This window comes from Pyxicephalus adspersus, chromosome 1, assembly GCF_032062135.1.
Source record: "Pyxicephalus adspersus chromosome 1, UCB_Pads_2.0, whole genome shotgun sequence".
In the NCBI taxonomy this organism is placed as follows: Eukaryota; Metazoa; Chordata; class Amphibia; order Anura; family Pyxicephalidae; genus Pyxicephalus; species Pyxicephalus adspersus.
This window is the reverse complement of record NC_092858.1, coordinates 14,871,852-14,888,468: the sequence shown is the minus strand read 5'-3', so window position 1 is coordinate 14,888,468 and position 16,617 is coordinate 14,871,852. Positions and strand designations below refer to the sequence as shown.

The 16,617-nt window shown below is 39.7% G+C and overlaps 1 protein-coding gene across 2 annotated transcripts in view; it reads right to left on the bottom strand.

The window, feature by feature from the left end:
• Window positions 1–8,251, bottom strand: part of AMOTL1 (angiomotin like 1) — an 87,005-nt gene extending 78,754 nt beyond the window's left edge. The window contains exon 1 of one of the 2 annotated variants that reach the window (XM_072402719.1): window positions 8,108–8,251. The gene's annotated coding sequence lies outside the window, so the exon portion shown is untranslated. The remainder of the gene's footprint in view (window positions 1–8,107) is intronic. The other variant, XM_072402713.1, reaches the window with a different exon arrangement.
• Between the last annotated feature and the right edge of the window lie 8,366 nt (window positions 8,252–16,617).

Genomic DNA, 16,617 nt, shown 5'->3' with positions numbered 1-16,617 from the left:
GCTCCCGACTGCACATGCGCAGAGAGCCGGGTGTCACTTAAAGGGAGAGAAACCTCCCCCAGAGTGACGTCTATATGACACAATCCCACCCACTCCCCCATCGCAGATCTGAGCCTGCAATGGGAGAGCGGTCAGGTTGTGTCCAGAGACCTTTCCCGCCCACTTCCCTGAGCCTGGGAACTGTACGGAGGACATGGTCCGTGGTTCTGACCGGTGCGTCCCCCCAGTGGGGTCCTTCTCCTTACCCTGCACGGGGATGGACTGGCTAGAGCCGCAGACTCCCAAAATTTCCCCGGTTGACGACCGCTGATCTAGGTGCATCTAACAATGTTGCAAAACCTGGCACCCTGGAAATACAATATCAAATATTATATTATTATCTTGTATACAAGAAGGAAAACACTAAATACTGGAACATGATCCAGAGTGAGAGAGGAAAATTTTGGGGAAAATTTGGGTCATGTCTATATATTTTCCTTGATAATCTGTTAGGGCATAAAGCAAACTATATATATTTTGTTAATAACTATTATCCTGCTAAAGACTGTAAGTAGGTTCCAAGACATCATAACTGTATTGTGGACCTAAGACTGAACTAAACCCTTTTTTTTTAGAATACTGTGACCAGGCAGGTCCTTTATTTTAGAAGGGGCAGGTGATGTCCCCATGCAATAAAATAACCTTACTTACCTGATTGCAATTTTTTAAAAACAATCACCCCATCATCCCTATTCTTTCTCAGGTCGCCACCATCTTCTTCCTTTTTCTCTTCCTTGTTTTGATCTTTGGTCACCTTGGTTGGCTAAGGCTGAGAGGAAGTTACTCAGGAGCAGTTGTGTGGGAGTTCATTCAGTCTTGGCCATTGCAGGGGAAGCCAGGATGTGCTGGGTATACTAGGCTGCACATGAGTAGCTCAGCAGTTTTGACAGCTTAAGCGGCCAGGCAGGTAAGAATGCTTATTGCAGAAGGAACATTGCCTGTACCTTTCTGCAAAAAAAGCCCTGCCTGATCACACATTTTTAAAGTACTTTAGTTGGAGCTGTGTTGTCTACATGTCACACAGGGATCTATTAGACACTGACAGTGGCCATTGCAGGCTACAATAAGCAGGCATTGTCAGGAATAAGAAACCCATCCTGGAAGATGCCATGCAGCCATTATTGGAAGCTCTGTCTGATTGCTGATTTTGAAATATTATTATATTACAGGTTTACATTCAAAAATCCGTCAACCTCCGGACCAGATTTTTTACAGTTATATATGCTGTATATATTTAACAGAAAATGACTAGCTGTACAGTCTTTTAAATGGATGCTGAATCCATAATTGGGCTATACAGCAGCAAATAAATGAGAAGGAATGAGCAGAAAAGCATGTGCAAGCAGGACCCAACAGCTGATTCTGGAGTACAGCACCATCAAAACTTAAACGCCGCCTCCAGAAAACAGTGTAAATTTGAAAATGTGCTACGAAATCCATGCCGGAAAACTGAAGGAACCAGATTATCGATGGACGGATTTTTGAATGTCAACCTGTATTTATATATTATTATTTTATGCACCTAAAATAGTTACTCTGCTCTTTTAAAGTATACAGTTAAAATGGTTGCCATTCTTCTTTCTAAAATCTGCAGTACATACCTGAAAACAAATTTTGAGTCTATGTGGATGTTTTAGCCTTTCATCCATACCCAGAAAACCCCCAATAACACAGCCCCACCCAAAACAAGGGGGTTTCAAAGAATAACTTCAGAGAATGCCCAGACAACAGAGTAATACCACGACATTCCATTCCCTCCTGATAATATTTCATTACACAAAGAGAAATTGTGCACACCCTCAATTAACACCTGGGAGCAGGTAGGAGCATGTTCATGCTGCAAGCTTTCAGTGCTCATTAGGTATGGCTAAATAAACACCGGGAGTTGGAAGCATGGTGGCTCTGGGCTTTGTCTTTACATCTTTTCTATATAGCAGCATCTGAAATATTAATGACCAAGATCTCTACTACATGGATAGGCCATTAAAACCAAATAAATGATTTACGTTTATCATTGTCAGATAATCGGGCATATGGAAAAATAATTTGTATAAATGGCTTTTAATGTTATTCAGATTAGTTTTCCATGTCAGTCTGCTGCAAGCTATTATTTGATACAATTGCCACAAAGTTCACATTTCTATCCTTTGCAACCAAAATCCATGCTGTAATTGGCTTAGAGCTTTTTCTAGTCTACATGGAGATTTTTATCAGGTTACAGGCAGGTCCCTTCTATAAAAAGTTTAATATTCACAACAAATTTATAACAGAAGTTTTTCAATGAAAAAAAAAAATCACACTAACATCTGTAAAAAATAGCTAAAAACTTTTCTGCAATACTCACTCAAAATATGTTTGATTTAATAAAGCTCAATTGAGGATAGACGATCAATGGAGAACCTGGATAATCCAGCAAACATAGAATTGATTAAGTCCAGGACTCGAAAAAGTTGCCAGCTAAGACCAAATATGTTTTAGGAAATCCATTCCAAGTTTGCTGGATCACCCGGGTTCTTTCATGATAGTCTATCTTCTCCTGTTCTTCTTCTAAATCCACAGATATCTTTATTTTACAAACATATCATTAGTACTAAAGTGCCCCATGGTCCATTCAAACCACAATGAGTAGTTGATCAGGCAAGTTCTGCAGCAAAGCATCCCCAGAATTATTCTAAATGTACATCTGTAAAAGTAAACTCTATTTACCCATTTAGTTCAGATCTCAGGGAGGTGGGTGCATCCTATGAACAATAGGTGATGCAATACCTGTTCTCAGAATGGAGATAATTTACTAAAGGAATATATTCATCAACCTCAATTATTGTGCATTCTTCTACAGTTACTAAACCTTTACAATCTGAGAGACATTTAAACAATCAGGAAGGCTTTTAAACTACATAGCTGTGAATAAATCTAAAGATTGTCCAATTACACGATATGTGAATGTTAATGATAACATTAGAGAGTTTAGGTAGACACCCAGGGGTGTAGCACACACTTCTATTTATCTCCCAGGTAAATGAATGTGGAATTGTTGTAAAGTTTTAAGAAGAGTTGCCGAGCACAGGAGTATTAAGTAAATGGTATCACTGTCACACCATCGACTATAGAAAGATTGCAGGAAAAAGCACAGGAAAACAGGTATTTAAATTAAACACTTGCAGTGTTGCTAGAAAGGATGACTACTTTAAAAAGAGTTAATCCCCTGGCACAGTACCCTCCTTCATTGCCAGTCATTGGCCTTTCCTACCCTTGAAGTATCATGGTAATCTCAATGATGGCTTCCTCTGCCTCTCTCCACCATATATAACATGCAGCTGCTGGTGGAGCAACAATGCAAATAGTGTGGAGTCCGAGAGATATTTCTGAGTCTGAGGGGCTACTGACAATAAACCCAAGATGGTAGCACCGAGCGACAGTCTTAAGCTGGGTACACATGTGCAATAATTGTCGTTGGAAAGAATCTTTCACGTTCCTTTCCAACGACTAAGGACTGCATGATGCATGAACGAGTGCTGTACATACAGCACCGTTCTGCTCTATGGAGAGAGGAGGGGGAGAACGACGGAGCGGCACCCCACTGCGTGCTCCCCCCCTTTGCTTCCATTACCATTGTTCGTCATCCATCAACCGTGGATCCGCCAGGATTGTCGTTCAAGCGATGGATGACGGGCCCAGTACACACGCCATTCTCATCCGATATCGGCCCTGGGCCGATTTATCGGACGAGAAGTATTGCAAGTGTGTACATAGCCTTAGGGGTTTTGGATGTCCAGAAAAAGGAAGCTTTTACAAGTAATTAACTTGTCTAGATATTATTTTCATCCAGTATTTATATAGTGCCGACATATTATGCGCAGTCCATAGTCGTCATGTCACTAGCTGTCTTTTAAAAGGAGCTCACAATCTAATATCCCTACCATAGACATATGTCATTAACACAGTCTAAGGCCAATTTGGGGGAAAGCCAATTAATCTAACAACATGTTTTTGGAATGTGGGAGGAAATCCACACAAATATGGGGAGAACCTGCAAACTTAATGGAGATAGTGTCCTGGATGAGATTCAAACCTGGAAACAAAGTATGCAAAGACAAAAGTGCTAATTACTGAGCCACAGTGCCGCTCAGTATGGTAAACACACACGTAATCTTATAGTTGGGATCTTTCTCAATGGACTAAAAACATTGTTATTTCTTTTCATTGTGGTGTGTGTTTCGGGAAACTTAAAATTTGGTACAGGACCACCTATATTCTGATGCTAGTTAAGCATCTCTCAGATCTATACTGCATATACAGTACCTGGCGGTCTTTAGAGGAAGCAATAAAGAAGGACCTGATGTCAGCTATTCAGTAAAAGTGTATAGTATGGGTAATAGCCAGCTCTAGGTTTGAGGATTGTAAAGGTGGTCTGATCAGAAAAGGTTGGGTAGTCTCTGAGACTGAAGCCACTTTGTCCGTCCTGTCCCTGTCCTGTCTACACTTGGTAAAGGAGCAAACAATAAGTTGAAAGCCTGTGGATATAAGTTACAACCTCCTGGAAAGCACAGTTTCGGGAGTGAACTTAAAGGTGATGCCTAAGAGATATTTTGTTTGTGGATAAAATGCTGGTAACATTCACATATTTCATAGTTATCTTAAAGAATAGCTAAGAGATCCGTCTATACTGTACCTGTAAACCAACACTGACCCAACTGCCCATCTAGGAAACTTAAACTTGCTCTCATCCCTTCGCACACCCTGCAATTTGTCAGTGAGGTCATCCATCGCATTTAAGGGTCCTTATAAGGAAAAAAAGGTGGGAAATGGCAGAGCCAAAAGCTGACCTGTAGATGGAAGTTATTATTTGCAGATTAGACCATTCCTGGGCTCATGGCACCTAGATGGCCCTGAAATGTAACTAAATGTGCAAAAGGATCTGATTATTTATTGCATGACTTTACTTTTGTGTAGCTCACAACTGTCTATCATTTGGAAAAATTGGGTCTGATTTATTAAGGAGAGATGATACACTTTCATCAGTAAACCTGGGTGATCCAGGAAACCTAAAATGGATCTGGACCAGAATTGAAAACATTTGCTAACAAATAGCAAATGACTTTTAAGAAATCCATTCCAGTTTTGGTGGATCACCCAGCTTCACTGATGAAAGCGTATCCTTTCCAGCCTTGGAGAGCTTTAATAAATCAGTTGGGAGGTTTGCTTTTGCACATGAATTTGATTCTGTGCACTCTACAGGGAATATATATAAAAAGAAGGATATGTGCCAGGTTGCTTTTGGATAGAAGGAATTAGTCTGCTCTAAAGTCCAATGTTCTTTTCAAAGCACCAGTTTAAGCCTTCCTAAGGGAATGCTATAGTAACTGCAATGTGTTGGTTTGTTGTATTTGGCTTTTTGTGATAAGATTCATACTTTTGGTGCTGTGGTCTTACTCTTCCTCTTTGCCAACATTCAGTCAATGATCCTTTGAGATAAATCCAAGCAAAATCTCACTATGTGTCCTCCTGCTAGTAAACCTATTATTTTGCCAATAATTGAAGCAGTCCAAGCTGACCTGCATAACGAGCAGCCATTGGGCCAGATTGAAAGCTTTCCAAGATTGAAGAAACTAGCCTGTCATAGGAGAACCTGGGTAATCCAGACAACTTGGAATAGATTTCTTAAATATAATTTGCTCTTAATTGGCAAATGTTTTCAACCCTGGACCAGATCTACCAAGTTTGCTGGATCACCCAGGTTCTAACATGATAGCCTATTTTCTCCAAGATTTTTAATACATCAGCTCTATTGCTCTGGTCTCTGTTGTTAAATGGTCAGGGTAGCTTTATATTCAACCAGAAAGGGGCACTAAATGCAGCAGATTGGATAATATAGAGGACCACACTGCACACTGAAGACTTGGGAGCTGATGGTCAGCCGATTAAAAATAAACGATAGAACAGTATCTTCTAGGATCAATTATTTACTTCCTCCAATAAAAGCCATACACAACTAGATAAAAAATACAAAGTGAAATGAGAGATATGTACTGTACATAACAAAAATTCCGGATTATGTAGATGGACTGAATGACCACATCCCAGAAATAATTCTTTGTGGGCATGTTAGACAATACAATAAGGGATCTGAGGATTTTGATTGCTTTTGGGGTATAAAAAAGGTTTATACTATTTCTGGTCCTCACAGAAAGTGATCCGTGCAACCCCCTGATATTTTAGTAAACCTGTTACCTAAATTATGTTATGTAGACGTATTGTATTCCCTTGCCAAAATTTTCCAAGTATTTATTGTGGTACATAGTAGCAAAAAAAATTATTATTTTATTATAGAGTCCCAGGGAACCTGTGATGGCAGAACTATAAAACTGTCACTGCTGTTTAATGCTGAAAGGTACAAGTTCCAGATATCTGTCTTGCTTTGCTACCACAAGGGTCACTCACCTGAAACATACAAGTCTGACAAGTCTAAATTTCTGTGCTGCTGTCTTGTAACAAAAGATTGATTTGCTGCCTAATTACACCATTGTCAAGGTGACAACAATTCATCCTTTAAAGTTTATCCTTGGCCAAATTTATTTATTTTAGGAGGTTTTTATAGCTGTCTGCGTCATTGTCAGAATGCCCCCCCCCCTCATTATTTCTGGAGAGAAAGTGATGGGAAATCCATCATTCTAAAGCTGACACCAAAGAAAGTGAGGGGAAATCTTCAGAAGAGAGACTTGGGAACTAAGGCTATTTACACGTCAGATGACTCTTTTCCCATAATCACAGATAATCGGACAAAAATCTGGCGTGTGTACAGCACTCTTCATTCATGGATCTGTCCTGGTGGATCCACAAATGACGAACGATCTCAATGGAAGTGAAGGGGAGAGAGCACAGTGGGGTGCCGCTCCGTCATTCCCCCCCCCCCCCTCTCCTCTCCATAGAGCACAACGGCAATGTATATACAGCACTTGTTCAGTCTTTTGTCATTGGAAAGGATCCTGAAAGATCCTTTACAATGAAAATGATGTGTATGTAGCCTGAGTTCTAGATTTTATAGATTCTTCTATCCCAAAACAATAGATTGTGATTGTCTCAAGTGAATATTTAGAGCAGCCATTTCCATCCAGTGTTCCATGTAACCCCAGGGTTCCTCTAGATGTTGATTACTTGAACTGTGGCTGATTGACCTCCCATGTGATGGTACCTTCAGAATTCTGGTGTCACAATCACTTGATAATACCAGCATGACTCTTATGATCTTTTTAGTTGTCTACGAAGATGTTATTCAAGCCACCACTATAAGAGGAGAGGGGTTCTTTCCACTGGCTATCAATTTAGGAGACTTTGTTCCTATTGACATCTCACAAAAAAAGTTTTTGTAGGAGTTCCCCAAGATCTGAAAATGATTTCCTCGGGGGTAAAAAGATTGAGAAAGGCTGATCTAGAGCCATTATTTTACTATTGTATAAAAGTCTGGTGGGGATCATCCCACTCGTCCTCAGCTACCCCCTCTCCATAGAACAGAACTCTCTCTGCCAAGCAATTCTGCCATTGTTCCATAACCGTCAAACAAAACAATCGTCAACAATTGTTTAGCCCATAGTAATTGCAAATGTCTACTAGGCAAAAGGTGGAACTTCTCACATTGTAAAGATTTACCCCTTACTTCCTGTTACGATTCCAGATTAGGAAGTAAAAAAAAAAGCTTTGTAATAGGATACAGATTGAAAAAAAAAATAATAAACTAATAGGGCTATGAATTCTTCATTCACTCCTTTGAGAACTAGAAAAAAAACTTTTTGGCTATGATTACACTTTGAAAACAGGTCATCAATGTCAGCTCTTTTATAACAATTCTTACAAATGTGTAATAATAAATACCATGTTGGTGTATAGTTAACAACAAAACTCCTTTGTATGAACATATGGCTGCATTATTGTGACTACACACAAGTAACCAGTTGTCTTTCAAAAGAGGACTCAATATTGCTAAATAGCTCTAACTTTACAGAGATTCAGGTTAAGCTGTAATGACCCAAACCCCCAAAACACAATAAAAGGAGACAATATCCTTTCCTACCTTTACAGTTGGTTGTAGTTGAAAACCTGGCTAATGAAGCAGCGTGGATACCTCTAGTAGGATGAAGTTGAATACCCAGAGATGAGCTGAGTGCATGCTGTTGCGATGATGAATCCTTTTGAAATATGCAGCCATTGCCCGGACTTGCTTGGTTTTCACTACATAAGGCCTGAAAATAGGATGATTGCTTTGCTTTTTTTTAACAGGCATAATGTGCTGTGACATGCTATCAGCTCAGCCTGTGCCAAACATTCTGCTGATGTTACCCGTGCCAATTTTTCTGCCTGAAATATAACTAGAGGAGAGGAGACATAAAATCAGACGGCTATCTTTACAGTAGTTATTTTGGACAGTACTATTTTTGCTATTAAATCCTCTTTATAGATCAAGGGCTGACTTTTATAGCTTTTAAATAGCAACTGAACTTTTAGTAAGTAGAGATTAAAATTGTTTGTAAACCTTAAAGGCCTGTTCAGACTTATGTGTGGCAGTAATGCACCACAACACACGTACCATGTTACAGTGCCATTTAATGTGAATAACACCTCTATGCACCTGTGCTACAGCACACTACAACAGAGGGCAACACCCTAACACACATTGTGGTGCACTGCAGAGTAAACTATTAGCAGCAGTCCAGTTTTAGGTCAATTGCACTGCAATTACCCCACTAGCTACTCTCTTCGCTCCTCCAATGACCTATTAATGACTTCCTCTCTCACCTCCTCACTCATAACCTCATCACACGCACAGATACAAGACTTTTCTAGAGCTGCCCCAACTCTCTGGAATGGTCTTCCTCATGCTATTCGGCTTGCTCCTACTTTCTGCTCATTTAAAAGAGCCCTCAAAACCCATCTTTTGAAACTCACCTACCCATCTTCTTCTGTCTTCTAGACCCTCACTAAATCCCACCACTACATATCCCCCCTCCTATTGTGTGTTACTTCCCTTACATCCTAGATTGTAAGCTCTTCGGGGCAGGGCCCTCTCCTCCTCCTGTGTCACTGTCTGTACCTGTCTGTCATCTGCAACCCCTATTTAATGTACAGAGCTGCACAATATGTTGGCCCTATGTAAATCCTTATATTAATAATTTTGATCCGATTGAGTAGGCTGCCTTAATGCAACACACATAATGTGCAACAAACTGCGTGCTAAGGCAATTCAAATGACTAAATGTTGGAGTAGTCCCAGTATTTATTTTACTGTGTAGCTGGCATGATGACCCATTATATACAGTTGTCTTTTTTGTAATTCATTTTTGTGGATCGGTTGCAAAGTTTCATAGCTGTACCAGATCAACAGCGCTAAACCAATTAATATAAATAAAATTATTATGTATGGAATATTTGTATATATTTTGTAGATCCCCAACTATACCCCTGATGAAGAGATATACTTTTCCTCTGTGAAACGTGTTATTTCAACATTTTGAGAACATATGTTATTTTTAATATGTCTAATTGTTGTTGTTTTTATGTATTTACTATTATTAATAAACAGGATTTATAGAGGGCCAACATATTACGCAGCGCTGTACATTAAATAGGGGTTGCAAATGACAGACTAATACAGACAGTGATATAGGAGGAGAGAACCCTGCCCCAAAGAGCTTACAATCTAGTAGGTGGTGGAATTTACACACAATAGGATGGGAAATATGTAGTGGTGGGAAGTAGTGATGGTTTCAAAAGACAGAAGATGGGTAGGCAAGTTTGAAAAAATGGGTTTTGATTTGTCTTTTAAATGAGCAGAAAGTAGGAGCAAGCCGAATAGGACGAGGAAGACCATTCCAGAGAGTCGGGGCAGCTCTAGAGAAGTCTTGTATCCGTGCGTGTGATGAGGTTATGAGTGAGGAAGTCATTAGTAGGTCATTGGAGGAGCGGAGAGAGCGGCAGGAGGAGTATTTTTTTACCAAGTCAGAAATGTAAGTGGGACAAAAACTGTGTAGGGATTTGAAGGCAATGTATGCATGTATAATATTAAAGTTGCTGGCATTTTATTTTATTTGATATTGATTTTATGATATCTTTAAAGTCCCATTTTTGTATACTTTCTCTCTTTACTTAGCTAATAAAGGGATATGGCATCAGTGGAGCTATTTTATCTTCCCAAGAACACTGTCACCAATTATGTTGTTTAATGCTAAGCCAATGCCTTATATTTAATGGCAATGTTGCCATCCTGCCCTGTGCATTGCTTTTCTTGGCTGTTAGGACGATTATCTGAAAGACAAACAGACAACTGAAGGAGAGCACACAGTAGGCTGGCAATGCTTGGGGTTGTCAGCCCGCAAAGTAAAATGCTGTTACTGGTAGCAACTCCAAGTATTCACTTTGTTATTATATTAAACAGTATTTATATAGCGCAAACATATTATTCAGTGCTGTACATTAAATAGGGGTTGCAAATGTCAGACAGATACAAACAATCACACAGCAGGAGGAGAAGATCCTGCCAGAAGAGTTTACAATCTCAGAGGTGAAGGTATTAGTACATAATATGAGGGATGATATGGAATTATGGCTAAGTAGTGAGAATTTAAAGTAAGAAAATTTGGAAACATATTACAAATGCATTTCTTAACTTGGCTCTTCTTATTTAAGGAGACAGCATACAGTGAAACATGTTACCAACCTGTTGAAGATAGATTCATGGTTTACATACATTTTAAAGTGCTCCTGTCAGAAGACTAGGATGTATAATGCGTTATTACATGACAGCAGTACTTTCCCTAGAATATTTTTTTAAGCTGGGTGGGAATAAGCTGTAGGTAGGTGGCCCCTGTATTGTGACCCAACTTTTTAGTAACCCCCCAACAACAGCTGGGTGGTCACTGAAAAGAGCAGGGTGGTGCGCCCAGCTACAAGGGGCTGGGGAAAACAGTGGCAGCAGCAAAAGCATGAAGTGATAATATTCACTCTCTAATACTGAAGATCCATTCTCATGAACTTATGCGGTTCTCAGTTTGTAAATGCTAACTGGCACACACAGATCTGCTGCTGCTAGGAATGAGCAAATTTAAGAGTTTTCATTTTTCTAACAATTTTGGCAAAAGTCAATGATTGTAAAGGGCCTTAAATTTCTTTTGAGGGTAAGGAAAGCTTCTTTCTACAAAGATAGTCCTGTTTTTGTGGTGTGATATGTCCTGATATTATTTTATGTTTGTTTTGGAAAAAGAAAACAGACATCACTCCATTCATCCCCACTGGCCACACCATTGTTGTCATCTATGGGTCCAATGTAAACCAAACAAGAGTTTGCATTGTGGGATAGGAGCACTGTATCTGCCTACTGTTTTGAAATATGTAATTATGTTTAGTAATTTAAGCACATCCAAGATTCAGTCAGTCACTTTTAGGTACAAACAGACACTCCAGGGCACAAACAGGGAATCTGACATTCCTTTAAACATTCCCTGGAAGATTCCTACCAGGGAATGTCTGATTCTGTTATTTAATTGGAGCCCTAAGTGATATGTGAATAAATCCTAAAGTATTTTATTACCATTTCAGCTTTACATTGTGATAAACACAGGAAAAAAAATATTTTGTGTAATGGTCAGCAAAATCTTTCAAACTGCAGCTGACCCCAGAGTTCAACCACAGGCTCAACAGTGCTCCCAGCCATTCCCATATAACTAAATAGGAGTGTTTGGGAAGCATGATGTGCATTTGCACAGAGCTGTGGTGGATTGCGGCAGGGTTCCTGTAAGCAACAAGTTACTTCTGCCCTCTGAAGAAAGAACTGCAACAGCAAAGGCAATGTATCCAAATGTGTTAACCTGTGGCGCAGGTTGCTGCTCCAGGGAACGTACAGCGAGGTGGGGGAAGAAAACGAAGCATGTAGAGGAAACCTAAGCAAACATGGTGGGAACATACAAACTCCATGCAGAGTATTCTGGCCAGGATCCAAACCCAGGAACCAAGTGCTGCAAAGAAATGAGTGAGCCAATGTGCCAACTGTGCCACCCAGAAAATCCTCTAAATGTTGGGTTATGCAATGAAATAAGGCATGTGCACCAGTTGTTTTCTAATAGAGCTTTACTATGCTATCCAATGGTTTCGTGAAGGGCTCCTTGGCTACTTTTATAACCTTCTACATAATACTTCTTAAAAACTTGAAATAAATGTACTTTTTGAACAGCAGCATATCTGTTAAAAAGCATTAGGGAGCTGAAAGTGAGGACAAATGTGAGCAAAATTATACTTCACAGAGATAGAAATGCACCCTGTTGTTTTGTACAAGAACTCTCCTACTGTGGGTTATATAAAACCTAAATCATTAAGGGGAGGCTATTGCCACCTAGAGGCCAAAACAGGGCATCACACATCAAAAGTAAAAATGAGTACCCTCAGGCTAGAAATGTTGAATAAACATTGTACTCCTGCTATGTTTTCAGCTCACATTATTTCCTGATTCATACCACAGCTATGCAAACACCTATTAATCTTTACATACATCTTCTGGCTTTGCTAGCTTAATTATTAAACAAAAGGATAAAGCAAGTTTTAAAGCAAGCAGCTAGGGTACAGTTTTTAATGAGAGTATCTGCTGATGTACATTCCCCCCCCCCCAAAAAAAATACATTTACAGCAGCGTTACATTTCTTGGGGCTTTTAAAATCGTCCTTAAAAAATAAAAGATTCTGGAGCGGGAAGTTGGTTTGTCTTTGGTGATTCTAAGCATCGGAGATACTTTTTTTTTTGTCTTTTACTGTGAAGTACCCCGAGGCGAGAAAATCCTTTTTGTTACAGGAGGATGGATTCCATGGCTGCTTTGAAATATAAATTGCTTTACTGAATACATTAAAGAAGAAGTCGATTGAGACAACAGCTATGGGTAATCTTATATAAGGCCAGGCTAGGTGCATGAAGTTGCAGCACTGAATACAGAAGTTTTCTAATGATGATCATATGGATAACTAAATCATTGGATATCATAAACAATTGCAATGTTTTTAAATATTTTTTTGTTAATTTTTTCTTGCAGAACAGCGCTGATTTCCTGAAGCCTCTACATCCTATGTACATGAAGTTACTCTACATCATTTCTAAAGCTACACAAGCTAGATCAGTGTTTCTCAACCAGGGGGACTTCAGAGTTTTCAAGAGGTTCTTTCAGCAATGAGCCATTTGTGCCGCTCAGGACAGCCTAATGGTCTTTTTGGCTATGTTTATGGATGTCTTCTCAATGGCCACCATGCTAATGTACTGTGAGCTGTGTATATAGTAATAATAGCTAAAATTAATAAATGCTAAAAAGATTGGACACCAATGATCTTTTTGTGAGGGTGACATTCTTCCCAATGATCAGCAATGTAAGAGGCATTCTCCCAATAATCACCACACTAATGTACTGTGATCTGTAGATATAGTAATTATAGTAGGGGATTCCCCAAGACCTGAAATCTATTTCAAGGGTTCCCACATGCTAAAAAGATTAACAAAGGCCGAGCTAGATAATTATTAGCCGAGAAGAATGGTTGTGTTTTGATCTGGCTTGTACAGTGATCTCTCAACTTAGTTTAGAAATCCACTGGATCACTAAATGATCGACCGTTGCAGAACGTAGCGCTCATCATCTTCCCCCTTCTCTTCTCCAAAACAGAACAGGGCTGTGTATAAAGGGATTGTTTATTCTACTGTCACTGGAAAGATCTTTTCCAGCCACAGGAATCTAGAATGTACTGTATATGTAGTTTAAAGTGGAAGTAAACCCAAAACCAAAAAAATCACATTTACCTTCAATCCTGCAGATCAGTCGATCCGTCAGGAGGTTTCTTCCATCGGGTCTGGCGTTGTCCCCGTATCCGTCTTCAGCCTGGCGCAGGGGAGACACCTTCTGCCCGGCGCCGACATCTTCTCTCTTCTTCCGGGTTTTTCTTTCTGCGTCACCCAATCTCACAATGCACAGGCGCAATATCGGGTGACGTAGATTGGAAAAAACTGCAGACCTCACTGGGCATGTGTAGCATTGGCAATTTTTTTTTATTGATGAAAGGGCTCCCTCCCCGAGATGCTTGAGCATGCACAGAAGGAGCAGCCAAGAGCCTTCCGGGATGAATGACGTAGGTATCCCTAGAGGCCGTGTGCTCCCGATATCCCTAGAGGCCCTGTGCTCCCGATATCCCTAGAGGCCCTGTGCTCCCGATATCCCTAGAGGCCCTGTGCTCCCATTCATTCTTCGAAATTCCACGCAATTCTTTTTTTTTTTTTTTGCAATTACTTAATTATCTTTGTGTTTAGTCAGAAATAAAAAATAAAAGGATTACATAAAAAAATCAATACCACAGATGTTACATTTTTACTTCAGCAAATATTTTTCACCTGCATGATTACTTCATTTCAGTTCAAACAGGAAAAAATAGACAGCAACTGAAATGAAAATCATCATACCTGAGATTATTTATCATAAATGTAATCGGAATATTGCACACAGGATTGTTTGTTCCTGCAGACACCTTTAATGGCTGATGTGGGAGTTAAATGGCTAAGTTTTTGGCTGTTATGTCAGTTATGGCTGTGAACCCAATGTCTAAGTTTTCCCATGCTAGGTTAGAAAACAGTGAAGTTAGTGAAAGGTTAGTGAAACATCATTTTCAGCTCACTACACCCAAGTTAAGGGATCGGCAGGGTCATTAGATATTTTCCTGTACTTCAAAAGTTTAAAAAAGACAAAACACAGAAAAATTTGTAAATATTAATTCTACATTATCAGTATACAAGCAAGATTGTGACACTTGATGTATTTAAATAACCAGCATCATGGTTGGTTGCTTGTGTTTTTATCCTCTGCGAGGGCATGTTGGACCTCTGCAGAAATACTACTGCTTCCATATATCTTTCAGGTCTTCAGGGAACCCCTGCTATAATTACTATATTTACAACTCACTGTATATTAATGTGGTGGTCACTGGGAAGAATGTCACCCTTACATTGGTGGCCAGTGGGAAGAATGTCATCCTAACAGATAGTCAAAAATATCATTGGTGTCCAATAAACTGACCTGGGAGGCATAAATTGCTCCAGCAACCTCTGAAGGAGAAACATTGCACCAGGAAGTTTGAGATATCAGGAAGATTTTTTTATCTTGATTTTAGATAGTCCTTCACATTTATTTTGCGAGGGATAAGGTGATTGTGCACAGGTTAGGTTTGGTTTATTTGTTTGCAGTTGTTTCTCCTGCGATATTCAGGGACTGTCTGCAAAGAGTAATCACACATCGTCTTCACAACCTAAACAATAAGGTTTTTGTGACCTTATTGTATAAGAGAATTCACCAATTCCCTTTGTGTCCTGTGGCAGCAGAAGACTCCTATCCTTCTTATTTGTGCATTCTACTGGCTGGCGCAGGATATTTCATATGTCTGTGTATTTGAAAAATGTGTTTCTGCTCACTAACAATAAAAATACAATGTTGTGGCAAGGTTTACCTGCCTATGCAGGGACAAGCCACGGGTTCACAATAAAGAGACCCTGTCTGAAAGCTATATGGTCCATGCAATAGAAGACTATACTTTTTCAATGGCCCATCCTCCTCTGTTTCATCAGAGGTTTCAATATTTATTTGCAAGATTAATTTATGCCTGTGCTCCCTCCTTGCCCTCACATACACTGGTATGTCCCCTCCTAGCAGCTGCAATGCACAGGTGATGGTGTCAGAGTAATAAAAACTTGTCCTTACTACTGGAACAAGGTAAACAAATAATAATGCCAGGATATGCTTCAAAGGGGGAAAGGGAGGTGAAGCAATATATTTAGCTTGGAGAAACCTTTTCCAAGCTTTTTAACATTGGGAGAACACTTTAAATAACTTTCAGGTCTTAGGGAACCCCTGGCAGTATTTATGATATGCTCAGTTCTGGTGGTCAATGGGATGAATGCTTCTTTCATTTCTGGCCAGGGAAAACAATGCCACCTTTAGATAGCCAAACAAGATCATTGGTGACCTGAGGGGTGCCTATTGCTCAGGAAACCCCTAGTAACCTCTGGAAGAAATAATGGTTGACAAACACTGGTCTAGATTATATCCAAAAGTTACATGCAAGTTTCAGTTTTAAGTGCCTGTTTGTTGCTACTTGCAAGAGCCAAACTATGTCTCAGATAAGAATATTGGTGCACATTTAGCCACTTGGAATCCTCACCAATTTAAACTAAAGGTATGGTAAAATAAAAGGCATTTTGGCTGTTTTCCACCAGCGGAAGTAAATATGTCTAAGTTGCCTTTAAGGAGTCACAGTCCATTAGAAAGATGTGACAGAGGTGATGAAAGGAGATGGCAGCGGCGCATTGTTCAGCCACTCCAGACAGCTTTCTGTTTGTTTTGCAGTCACATTCCACACAGGTATATAATATCAGCACACCCACTACACTAATGTATAACAACTATCAGACATGTGGGGACCTCATATATACATAAAAATGCCGTAGTGTCATATTTATGTAGATAACAGACTGCCCCAATACACAAGATACTTACCTGACTATAAATCAAATCCTTTGCAA